The sequence below is a fragment of the Nansenia antarctica genome, assembly GCF_963989245.1.
Source record: "Nansenia antarctica genome assembly, chromosome: 3".
Lineage (NCBI taxonomy): Eukaryota > Metazoa > Chordata > Actinopteri > Argentiniformes > Microstomatidae > Nansenia > Nansenia antarctica.
The window spans coordinates 11191215-11205043 of NC_137688.1; positions in this window are offsets into that span (position 1 = coordinate 11191215).

The following is a 13829-nucleotide window of genomic DNA, read 5'->3' on the forward strand; positions in this document are numbered from 1 at the left end:
GCAATACAACCCTGCCTCAACCTTTCTCCAGTTTAAATCCTCAACCTACTAACACACTTCAAACACACTGACTCCCAAAAGATCCCACATCACATAAGACATGGTGCTGTTACCTGTACGGTGATTCCCCTTTTCTCTCCTCAATATTGACCTTCACTGTAACCTCCCAACTCCATGGCCTCGTTCATGGCATTATGCTCTTTCCTGCCTGCCCAAACGTATACATAGTTTATAGTTTAGTTGCAGCCCCTGGGCTCCTAACCAGTCCCCGACACCGCAAGCATGGTTTTCTTGTATCCTTCATCTGATCAGAAGACTGTTTTTCTATCATCAGGTGAATAATCATTATGGAATAAATAAATAACATATGTAATAGGTGCAATTGAAATCACATGTGCCTTAGGCCTATACCACAAAATCCACTGTGCAAATCCCTAGGCCTAATTCAAAATGGCAAACTTCACTGCAACCATACCATTACCATTTGTAAACCTTATCTCAAGGTCCAGTATTTCCATTAAGGTGTGAGCCAATAAAAAGTTTACATAATGTGTATGTCATACTATGTGGCTCAGAGCATTATAGATATATAGATAGTAGGGATAGCTATATAGCTTTGTATGTTAACTGTTAAAGAGAGAGAGAGAGAGAGAGAGAGAGAGAGAGAGAGAGAGAGACACAGACAGACAGACAGACGAGAGAGAGAGACAGAGAGAGAGAGAGAGACAGAGAGAGAGAGAGAGAGAGAGAGAGAGAGAGAGAGAGGCAAACATAACCATCAGCATGTTCACCTTCAGGCCTAAACATGTGTTATAATGTTTGCTTCATTGTTTTCTGTGTGCAAATCAACATCATAGAAGTGCACTAAAGGTGAGTTCACCTACTGTTTTTTAAAACTTTGTGTTGAGTCAAATTACCTTTATGTTCACTTATTTAACAATGTGTCCACAGGGGCACATGTCCTCTTCCTAAATGACTTATGATGACTAAAGCCTCTGTGATTCTATGATTTTTCTTTGATGCTGATATTTTCTGCTCCTCTGAATTGTCTAGTAGTCCTGTGACTAATGTGGTTCAGAGAGAAGTCAAATTGGGAACACATTAATCCATTACAGGTGGTAATTAACAACTAACAACCCCTCTCTAAGTAAAACTGTTACCGGTAATTAATAGGAATATGTCTGCATCAAGGTTGGAAGATGAGTGATGTTTTCACCAATTTGCAGTTGAGGTCAGGTTATCATGAATGCATCCTAGTGCATGAAATGAAATGTTTCTGGGCAACATGTATGGCTGATACAATGTGCTGAAAAAAACTAATGTGTATGCTTTGGCAAGGTCATACAGGTTAAACACTGGGTCAGACCTGCGTGTTTTGCTCAATGCCAATGGCATATATAAATACATTCATCATGTAGTGATCACACACAGGCCTGTATTTATTCGACATTTAGTGATCAGACTTCGGCACATGCATCTTCCCCAATTCAAGCCACCTGGAATTAGGCCAGTGCTGGATCCACCTGCATCACGCAGGTAAAGACTATAGACCACGATTCACTGCTCAGGCTGGTGGGAAACATATATTGCATTGGATAAGGCGCAACATCCCGTGATATCAAATGTCTAACTGTTATTTTAATCATTTCAGCCTGCATTGTCATGAAAATTAAGTGGGCTTATTGCATAGTAGCGACGACCTAATTCTACACAAGACTCCCAGCCGATTGCAGCGCAACGATCCACTACATCGGGACACGTCTTCAAACTATTTCACAGCCCTGATAATCGGTGAGTGAATCGGCGTGTGTGGTATAATTTGCCCACCGCCATTCGCTGTTCGTTGATAGCAGTGAGTGTTGGTGTCTCAGCGGACAGCACTAGTCGTTGACAGATAGGTAAAATGTCACAAATAGGAAAATTACCCACATCATATGGCAATAGAAAATGAAATGAAATGACATGCTGATGAGACTATAAACGGACATCGTAACCGGACTAGGCACGGTGCATTGTCTGATCGGGGTAACAGAGAGACCTCAGCGACGGAGCGGAGAGCAATCCCGGTAGTGACCGACCGCTCGGGGCTTCTCCAATTATCGACGAGTTTCTTTCAGTCACTGCCAGCCACCACCGGCGAACATTTGAAGTCAAAGGTTTTCAACAACTTATACTACTGTGTGTAAAATATTTGCACAACACAAAGGCCCTTCACATGATTATAATTTAGATCCTACTGTACTAGACTTAAAAACAGTAGCTATTTATAGCGGATGAAGGCTGAAGTTCATAGCGGATGAAGGGAGGCACGATGTTTTGTTGGAGGCCTGGTTGGAAATTACCGTATCGTCATTCCCCCTCCAAACTGAACCGGGCTCACATGGTTCACTGTGACTTAGTGGAGTCGATTTAACGGAGATTGTCCAGCCCGATAAAGGCCTGGGATGCAGGGCATGTCCCGTCTCAGACAGTTCGCGGGTTATCAAGCCATTTGTTTACGTTGAGAATGGAAAAGAAACATGCAGAATTATAAGGACGACCAGATATGCATACGGTTATTATTTTGTCCGTGGGTGCATACTGCATACGAATTGGACATGATCAAGATTATAGGATTATATGGAATCCGAGAAGTTAGAGGCGATACTAACTCTGAGGTTGGCAGAGAGGATGCCACCACGATATATAAACACATGGGATCGATGTATAACACATGGGAGATGTGTACAGTAAAATGTAGGCTTACAGGCCATTATGTGCTAAACAATTCACGTTCCATTCATAATTTTGGATTGCTAGTCGAAGCAAAATATTAAGTGGGCCACCGCCTTCTGAGACAGAATGAGAATTTTACCTCAAGAAACATGTGACACGTTTAATCCTGATATTTGAATACGTCAATAAATCGCCATGTGTATGCTGGATACTGTTAAGCACATCTGCTGTAGCCTATGCTTTTATCTATAAAACTTTCATATAACAACAATGATTTTAGAGCAAAGTTTGAAAGAGTTGACTGTCTGTCGCCCTCCATGGCGTTGTGCAATGCCCCCTTTAATGCCCCCTGCTCGGCAGTAACGCCTTTGTTATTAGTAATCGCATGGTATCGCACCGCCTTACCTTGCGCTCCGAACTGCCTTTTGCAGAGCTTGCAGATAGAGCTTCTGGTGGCGCGACAATCTATTGTTTGTGACTTAATGACTTAGGGTGAGGGTCAGGCGTATGATTTTGAAGTAGAATAAAATCCAGAGTGAAATGTTGGCTTCTCCTTTGCGATCTTCTCTCATCGCCCGTTTTCAGACCGCAGCAGCTGGAGATGAGAAATCGCGCACCCTGGGTCCTAGCGCCGACGAAGCCCCACAGGTGAATCACAGGTTGGGACTAGACCTCCTCGATAATTGCATTTCAATTGCCATCAAAAAGATGGAAATCGTTGAAATCATCGCAGAGAGGGTGAAAGCCCTTCCAATAGCCTCATGTCATGAATACCACAATTGCCTGTTTTATCAAATTGCTTAGGCTACTGGCCTACAGTATATCTGAACAGAGAATATCTGAACACACGTGTGCATTATTTCATAATGTGTTGGTATTTAGAGTCCAGCTGCATGATATGGCCAGATATTTTGACAAATGATGACAACGGCGAGAGACTATTTTTGAATGTGGTCAATGTCATTGATTGAATGGTGAATGGTCTTTATTTTGTCATTAATACAGTACAGGTACCATACAACGAAATTTAGGAGGGGGGGCTCCCCTGGTGCTAGATTTTTTCTTTACTAAAAACAAGAAGGGAAAAGAGCTGGTTTACATAAATAAAGGCTATATACACTATCCACTATACTATACTACTATACTATACAAATAAAACACTGTGTTGTACTCTATGCTATGCTATACCTATTCTAACATTTCCTATCTCTGAACCTTCTGTACACGAGGGTTGTCATATTTCACATAGTATTATTGCATTCATTTAAAGTGTCGCAGTTTGCAGGTTTGAAATGTTCACAGTTGTGTTTCAGTATTGCACTTGATTACAATCTAGTAGCTGCCATCAAATTGTCTAGATTGTCCAGGGCCTAGAACCTAGGTCTTTGCTGTGTTCAGGGCCTGAATGGCCCTGGGGTAGAAGCTGAGCTTCAGTCTGTTTGTCCTTGCGGACATGGTCCTGAACCGCCTGCCTGAGGGCAGCCGAACAAAGTGATTGGTGGATCAATGTCTTAGCAAAACATAGGACTTACTGTGAGTGCACCATGAAGAGCAGTTGTGTTACTAGAATAAAGTTGTGTTATTATAATTAACACGCACCACCACCATGCTCTTTGTTTTGTGGTGCGAGGAATTAAGGCTCGTGAAGTCCACTCATAGTACAATAATTGACCTCGCCTTGTACATTCGTACATTGGGGATGTGCATACATAGTGCGTATGGGAATTATTTAGCTATTGCAAAAGTTTGTTAGAAAGTAAAAAACTGCCATGTTAGGACGATTTGGGGTATTCTTTAAATTCGTTTCATCATCCAATAGCCTAGGTTTTCCTTTTTATACAATTCTAATGAGTTATTAGTCAACATTTAGGCTACAACTTTCCGGAGTTTCGCTGAACTAAATCAAGGTAATCCTGAAAGCGCCTTCAAGTAAAAAAAAAAGTAGGCTTTTCCTCCTGATACAGTGTGTTCACAGTGTGTGTTGTGGTCACGAGGGTGTGTCGCACTGTGCCCTGCTCTCTCTCCCCACTTGCACATTCGCAGGCGACGGAAATAGATAACAGTTAACAGTGTCACAATCTGAAAGCCTTCCAATGGCACGAGTTGGCCCCACGACCGTGTTGAGAGAGACGATAACAATAAAATATAATTTATTGTTACGTTAATTTGTTGCAGACATTTCAGTGGCTTGTTCAGTGACAGATAACTTCTTCACTAAAGTTATGATGATGTCAATGGTCATCTCCGGGCAGGAGAACCAGAGCGCCAGAGCTCCGTGGTCTCGTTATTATGGAAAGTTTCACTAACGATGTGTGTGATAGTTGATTCACTTACTTCAGACAAATGTACTTATTGTAAGTCGCTTTGGATAAAAGCTTCCGCTAAATGACAAAAAAGTATAAAGGCTAGGCCAAACCAGGACATATATCAGAAACCTAACCATCCAGCCATCAATCACTACAAATACATTTCGATCATTTCAAAGGTTATAGAAAATGTGTCAGTTGAGTCTAAAGTTTAAGTTTGTGCACGAAAACCCAGATAGATCCGCCTATAGGACAGTTACAGTATGTCAGTGCGAATGGCCAGCAGCAAAGGGTACTTGAGCACACAGCTCAGTCTTCAGCATACATTCAGTTTAAACTTTATATGATGTCTGGTCAAGTAAACCATAAAGCTGAATATGGCAGAGCAACATGAAGACAGTTTAAGCAAAAAACCAAAACAATATGTTAAAGCAGATCGATTCACTCCTATGTATCCTATATATTCCTATTTAGATGTGTATTTCAATTAACACGATAATGTCCATGACGTTGGATGAATTTAATGAAGCAATATCAAGTAGCCTACAGGACAAACCAGTCAACCAATACGATCGTAAATGGTCTTCCCTACATGAACGAGAAGGCTCAGCATCGGTTTTCAGCGGGTTCCATAGTGTAGTGGTTATCACGTCTGCTTTACACGCAGAAGGTCCTGGGTTCGAGCCCCAGTGGAACCACCACTTTTTGTTTACCAAAGGAAATCCTAATCTCCCGTCATGTCATTTCACTGCAGACAAATTAAACTGTCCATAGACAATACATGGGTCATGTACATTAATGGTATTGTACATTTACCACGACTCCGTCAATCCACGACTCCTCGCAGCAAGGTCCTGGGGTTCGCGCCCCGGTGGAACCAGCACGTTTTGTTTACCAGAGGAAAGTCCCGCCAAGTCATTTTGCAGCAGGCGAATTAAACAACTAATAACAATTACCTCGTGAAGATCGTTCTGTTGTATTCTACATGAAATGGTGCAATGCCATATATGTCCTCTTCTCTGAATGCCCTAAACCGCAAAGCGCTGCAAAGGGTAGTGCGGACAGCTGAGATCAGCTTCCCTCCATCCACGACACCCACAAGGACCGGTGTGTCAGAAAGGCACTCAGAATTATTAGCGACCGTACAACCGTATTGTATTATATTGCATTTCATATCATCGTATCTTGCACAACATTTTTGCACTATAAACGAAAGCCAAATAATTGTACTCTTGTGTAGCCTACTTGTACAGTAAGTTGAAATGAAAGCGATTCTGTTTCTGAATCATCTGATAATAATTCAAATAATCATAATTAGTGGGCTCCAGTCTAAATGTAAGTGTTTATTATATTATAGTTTTAAAAGTACGCATTTGAACATGGAGGACTCCATTGTTACTCTATTTTTATTGCAACTGCTATAGAACCTTTAGAACGCTTGAATAAAAACAACAGATAAACACTTCAAACCACCTTTAACATGTAAACTGACTACTTAAAGAACTCCCAGTCAAATTTGCAAGAAATCCTATTTTGTACTGAGCTGTACTCAAATTTGCCAAAAATCCTATTAATTACTACTACAATGTTTAAGCTTTTCTGACCAATCCAACTTTAAAGCATGCAGAGAGATTTACATTTTTCAAACTCATACTTTTTAAACTCTTTTTAAGGTCTATGGTGAAATGTTGACTTAGGCCAACATTCTGAGAGCTCCGTTGTAAACTCTATATGCTGGTAAAGTGGAACTGGAGACAAGTGTGAATATAAAATAAAACAAACACATTCACACACAAAATGTTTTATTAAAACTATTTATAGGTTTATTTAGTCTTCTGGAGGGCGGCTGTGGCGCAGGAGGTAGAGCCGCCATCTAATGATCACAAGGTCAGCAGATCGGCGGTTCGAGTCTCAACTCTCCGATTCCTGGGGGTGCACATACAGGATGACCTGTCCTGGAAGACCAACACAGCAGCCATCATCAAGAAGGCACAACAGCGGCTCTACTTCCTGAGAGTCCTCAGGAAATACCACCTCAGACAGGAGCTGCTTGTGACCTTCTACCGCTGCACAGTGGAGAGCATCCTCACCTACTGCATCTGCGTGTGGTTCTCCAGCTGCACAGCCGCAGAGAGGAAAGCGCTACAGAGAGTCGTGAGATCGGCCCAGAAGATCATCGGCGCCCCCCTCCCCTCTCTGGAAGAGCTGTACAACACACGCTGCCTCAGGAAGGCCTCCAAGATCTCCAGAGACCCATCCCACCCTGGGAACGAACACTTTGTTCGGCTGCCCTCTGGCAGGCGGTTCAGGACCATGTCCGCAAGGACAAATAGACTGAAGCTCAGCTTCTACCCTAGGGCCATTCAGGCCCTGAACACAGCAAAGACCTAGGTTCTAGGCCCTGGACAATCTAGACAAATTGATGGCAGCTACTAGATGGTAATCATAAGTGCAATACTGAAATACAAATGTGAACATTTCAAACCTGCAAACTGCGACACTTTAAATGAATGTGCAATAATACTATGTGCAATATGACAAGTTACCCTCGGGTACATAAGGTTCAGAGATAGGAAATGTTAGGATATTTATAGCATAGCATAGAGTACAGCACAGTGTTTTATTTGTATAGTATAGTAGTATAGTATAGTGGATAGTGTATATAGCCTTTATTTATGTAAACCAGCTCTTTTCCCTTCTTGTTTTTAGTATTTTTTTCCTAGCACCATAGCCCCCCCTCCTAAATGTCGTTGTATGGTACCTGTACTGTATTAATGACAATAAAGACCATTCATTCATTCATTCATCATTCATTCATTCATTCATTCATTCATTCATTCATTCATTCATTCATTCATTCATCGGCGGTTCGCGCTCCGGCTGGCCACATGTATGTCCTTGGGCAAGACACTGAAGCCCAAATTTCTCCCAGTGAGCGGGCCGGCGGCTTACATGGTAGCTTGCCGCCATTGGTATGTGAATGTGTGGGTGAATGAGAGGCAGTTGTAAAGCCCTTTGGATAAAGGTGCTAGCAATATAAGTGCAGTCTATTTACCATAATACATACCCTTTGATTATGATGCAATCATTTCACCAGCATTGTTACTGCAACTGTCTATCTATCTAACATTCGCCTCTTTCATCTTAGGCAGCTGAAAAAGTTCGGCTTAGGACTTAAGATTCTAGGGGCCTTCTTCAGAGGCACAACCGAGAACATCTTGACAGGATGCATCACTACCTGGTATGAATGAATGAATGGTCTTTATTGTCATTGCTACAGTACAGGTACCAAACAACGACATTTAGGAGGGGTGGCTCCCCTGGTGCTAGGAAAGAGAAAAAAAAACTTTTAAAAAAATCACAAGAAGGGAAGGAGCTGGTTTACATAAATAAAGGCTATGTACACTATCCACTATACTATACTGTACAGATAGACGACTAGGGTTGTCATATTGCACAATAGTGTTATTGCACATTTATTTAAAGTGTCGCAGTTTGCAGGCTTGAAATGTACATATTTGTGCCTCAGCACTACACCTGATTTTTTCAGTCCAGCAGCTGCCATCAATCCGTCCAGACTGTCCAGGGCCCAGAACCTAGGTCTTTGCTGTGTTCAGGGCCTGGACGGCCCTGTGGTAGAAGCTGTTCTTCAGTCTGTTTGTCCTTGCGGCCAAGGTCCTGAACCGCCTTTTCGAGGGCAGCCGGGTAAAGTGTTCGTACCCAGGGTGGGTTGGGTCCCTGGAGATCTTGGAGGCCTTCCTGAGACAGCGTGTGTTGTACAGCTCTTCCAGAGAGGGGAGGGGGGCGCCGGTGATCTTCTGTGCTGTTCTCACGACTCTCTGTAGCGCATTTCTCTCCGCGGTTGTGCAGCTGGAGAACCAGTTGCAGATGCCGTAGGTATAGGAACTGCACTGCACAAAATCGCAAAACTGCAAATGGTAGTGTGGACAGCTGAGAGGATCAGAGGATGTGAGCTTCCCTCCATCCAGGACACCTACAAGGACCGGTGTGTCAGAAAGGCCATCAGGATTATTAGGGACCCCAGTCACCCCAATCAGAAACTGTTCGAGCTACGGTACCAAAGCCTTGGGGTTAAAACCCAGAGGAAGTCAAACAGCTATTTCCCCCAAGAAATCTGTCTCCTGGAGAAATCCACTGGAAAAAGACAGAAAGACTGTTACCCTAACCAACCCCACACACACTACAAAAATGAACATATACAACTACTTGCACACTACTTGACTACTTAATTACTGGTACTGTACTAGATTGCATTTCATCCTATTGTACTTTGAACAGCATTTTGCTGTTCACTATTGAAGCTACATTTCTGGAGTCTATGTACTGTAGTAGATCACTACATGTAGAAACACACCGTTGTTATTGCCTTATACTAGTGAGTTCAAGTGACAAAACAAAAAAAAGGTAATATTGCAGATATGCATTGAAGTTGTAGTATACGGCTAGTTATGACAGCTACAGTTGTATTCTGAAGTTTATATACACTAAGTTGACTGCGCCTTTAAACAGCTTGGGAAATTCCAGAAAATGATGTCATGGCTTTAGAAGCTTCTGATAGGCTGATTGACATAATTTGAGTCAATTGGAGCTGTGTGGAATCAAAAATAATGATTAATTCATTGATTTGTAGATTTGCTGTACAATAATACTGTGGATTGAAATGATTTCACTAGCCTACTTCTTACAGTACAGGATGACTTCAACAAGTACAGTACACTATTGTTCATGAGAGTCTATGGAAAGCATACAAGCCTACACTATAGAAGTATCCACACCTCTGACCTGAGTAAAAACATTTAATTGGTCGCTGTTTTCCGAGAGTCTGAGGCTGGACAGCTATAGTACAAAATGTGCACATCGCTCTAATGCAAGCGTCGGTATTAGCGGCATGCATTTTTATGTTCTGCAATATTGTTATGTTAGCCTGATTTAAGTATTCAGAGGGTTTAGAGAACAAATGGCACACATAGAGACCGTTTTTATAAATGAAACCGTGTACTCTATCACCTCGCGTCTCAAAGATGCATGGTGGTGAATGCGCCGAGCCTGTTCGCAATGCTTTAGCCAAAACAGACCCAAGTAGCTATTACTATGGATTAATTAAATTCCATTTAATCTTTATACATTTTTTAATTATTATTATTACCTACCTGTGAAAAAAGCCTGTGAATACTTTGAGGGCGGATTTCTCGGCTTGGTGATTTTGGGGGTATCAACATTCAAATATGCATGACTTCTTCAACTTGTTTCAGATTTCAATGTATCACAGTTTGCCAGACATGCAGACTTTTTCATCAAACCATGTCACATTTCACATTCTTCAAATAAAGTAGTGATCCTAACTGACTTAAGACAGGGAATATTTACTAGGATTAAATGTCAGGAATTGTGAGGGGGGGAAAAAGTTTAAATGCATTTAGCTAAGGTGTATGTAAACTTCAGACTTCAACTCTACATCCACCACGCTAGACCCCGTGCTGATGGTAGTTACTAGCGCAAAATACAATTAAATCCATGTGTACTGAATCCTCAATGATACAATGTCTGCTCTTGGAAAGCTCGGCAATAGCAGGGGTGCAAACTAACAAGATGAAGAGTTTCTTCATTTTGTTACTTCTACCGCAGGGCTTTCCAAGACATGAGCACTTGTCACTTAGCTTCGTTACACTTTCACGCTCATAGTAAAGAGTGCTGAAAATTATGCTAAATTCCAGGCTACTAGTAGTGTGTGAGACATGTTATGTTCCAAGACCTTAACATCTGGCAGTAAACCTTTTCAAGTGGCGACAGATCCATGAAGGTGATGAACAGTAATGCTCATTGCCATGTTCCATCAATCTTAGTCTCTTAGGACTTAGGACTCAAAGGGCCCACTTTGGCTTTTGATGGGAGTCTGCTCTAGGACGATCACTCTGTGAGGCTTACTCCAGGTCCAATGATGACCAGCCGTCTACAGTGTGTTGTCCCCCACAGGAGTTGGGTCCCCTACCACAGGAGCTGGGTCCCCTACCACAGGAGCTGGGTCCCCTACCAGAGGAGCTGGGGTTTTACCGAGTTGTTCTCTGCGACAAACTATAACTGATCCGTCGCATTGCGAATCCTAGATCTGGACTGGCCTTTAATGTTATCCAGTGATACATCTTTTTTTTCTTTTTTTTTTTTTCTTCAGATTTTATCCCTTTTTCACCCAATTTGGTAGCCAATTGAACCCAACCTAGCATCCAATTATCCCCTGCCTATTGCATAGGATCCGCCGCACGACCCCGTGGCCGGCAGTCCCAGAGGAGGCCGCCAGGCACACTAGCTGACTGGCTCCTCGAGCCCAGCACCGTTATTCCGGCACCTAGGGGGCGGTGTTGCGCGACGGATCCTTGTCCGGAAATACTCCTATACCCGGCCCGGTGGGCAGCATGCACTAGTGGCCAGTGCTTAGACCGCTACACCACCGTGGGGCACTCAGTGATACATCTTGACTCAAAGCGATGAGAACAAATTTAGTGGCCAGTCAAGTATCTAGCTAACGACGTTGCATCGGAGATACACTGCTAGTTATTTTGAGACTATATATGTAAATCACTACTCGTAACGCTGATATACCCACTCTGATTATGGCCATGCTGACATCTTACACGCTCTTACACGTGTTTGGTCGACACAATAGCAATATATGTTGAATGTCAGAAGCCAAAATCATTAGCTAAAACATAATAAACCTGTCAACAAATCAACACATTCTCATTGAGCTGAATATCAACAATTACATTTGCTACAGAGAGCTAGGGTACATAATCCCAAATCTACTACTCAGGGTGTATGAGCTAGGCTGGGCCAAAAATGTTCACTTGCCACCACCTCTGGATTACAAAACTTTACCTGACCAGTGACCACCACTAGCACTACTAACCTGACCGGTGACCACCACTAGCACTACTTACCTGACTGGTGACCACTAGCACTACTTACCTGACTGGTGACCACTAGCACTACTTACCTGACTGGTGACCACTAGCACTACTTACCTGACTGGTGACCACTAGCACTACTTACCTGACTGGTGACCACTAGCACTACTTACCTGACTGGTGACCACTAGCACTACTTACCTGACTGGTGACCACTAGCACTACTTACCTGACTGGTGACCACTAGCACTACTTACCTGACCTGTGACCACTAGCACTACTTACCTGACCTGTGACCACTAGCACTACTTACCTGTCTGGTGACCACTAACACTACTTATGAATGAATGAATGAATGAATGGTCTTTATTGTCATTGATATAGTACAGGTACCAAACAACGAAATTTGGGAGGGGGGGGGGCTCCCCTGGTGCTAGGAAAGAAAAAAAAACTAAAAAACAAGAAGGGAAAGGAGCTGGTTTACATAAATAAAGACTATGTACACTATCCACTATACTATACTATACAAATAAAACACTGTGCTGTACTCTATGCTATGCTATACCTATTCTAACATTTCCTATTCTCTGCAACCTTATGTACCCTAGGGTTGTCATATTGCACATAGTGTTATTGCACATTCATTTAAAGTGTCGCAGTTTGCAGGCTTGAAATGTACACATTTGTGCCTCAGCACTACACCTGATTTCAATCCAGCAGCTGCCATCAATCCGTCCAGACTGTCCAGGGCCCAGAACCTAGGTCTTTGCTGTGTTCAGGGCCTGAATGGCCCTGGGGTAGAAGCTGAGCTTCAGTCTGTTTGTCCTTGCGAACATGGTCCTGAACCGCCTGTTCGAGGGCAGCCGAGCAAAGTGTTCGTACCCAGGGTGGGATGGGTCTCTGGAGATCTTGGAGGCCTTCCTGAGGCAGCGTGTGTTGTACAGCTCTTCCAGAGAGGGGAGGGGGGCGCCGGTGATCTTCTGGGCCGTTCTCACGACTCTCTGTAGCGCATTCCTCTCTGCGGCTGTGCAGCTGGAGAACCAGTTGCAGATGCAGTAGGTGAGGATGCTCTCCACTGCGCAGCGGTAGAAGGCCACCAGCATCTCCTGTCCGATGTGGTCTTTCCTGAGGACTCTCAGGAAGAAGAGCCGCTGTTGTGCCTTCTTGATGATGGCTGCTGTGTTGTTCTTCCAGGACAGGTCATCCTGTATGTGCACCCCCAGGAATCAGAGGGTTGAGACTCTCTCCACGCTCCCTCCGTCGATGAGCAGGGGCTGGACCTCAGATTTTTTCCTCCTGAAGTCCACGATGATTTCCTGGGTCTTTGACTGGTTCAGCAGCAGGTTGTTAACCTACTTACCTGACCTGTGACCACCAGCACTACTTACCTGACCTGTGACCACCAGCACTACTTACCTGACCTGTGACCACTAGCACTACTTACCTGACTGGTGACCACCAGCACTACTTACCTGACTGGTGACCACTAGCACTACTTACCTGACTGGTGACCACTAGCACTACTTACCTGACTGGTGACCACTAGCACTACTTACCTGACTGGTGACCACTAGCACTATTTACCTGACTGGTGACCACTAGCACTACTTACCTGACCGGTGACCACCAGCACTATTTACCTGACTGGTGACCACTAGCACTACTTACCTGACTGGTGACCACCAGCACTACTTACCTGACTGGTGACCACTAGCACTACTTACCTGACTGGTGACCACTAGCACTACTTACCTGACCTGTGACCACTAGCACTACTTACCTGACCTGTGACCACTAGCACTACTAACCTGACCTGTGACCACCAGCACTACTTACCTGACTGGTGACCACCACTAGCACTACTTACCTGACCTGTGACCACTAG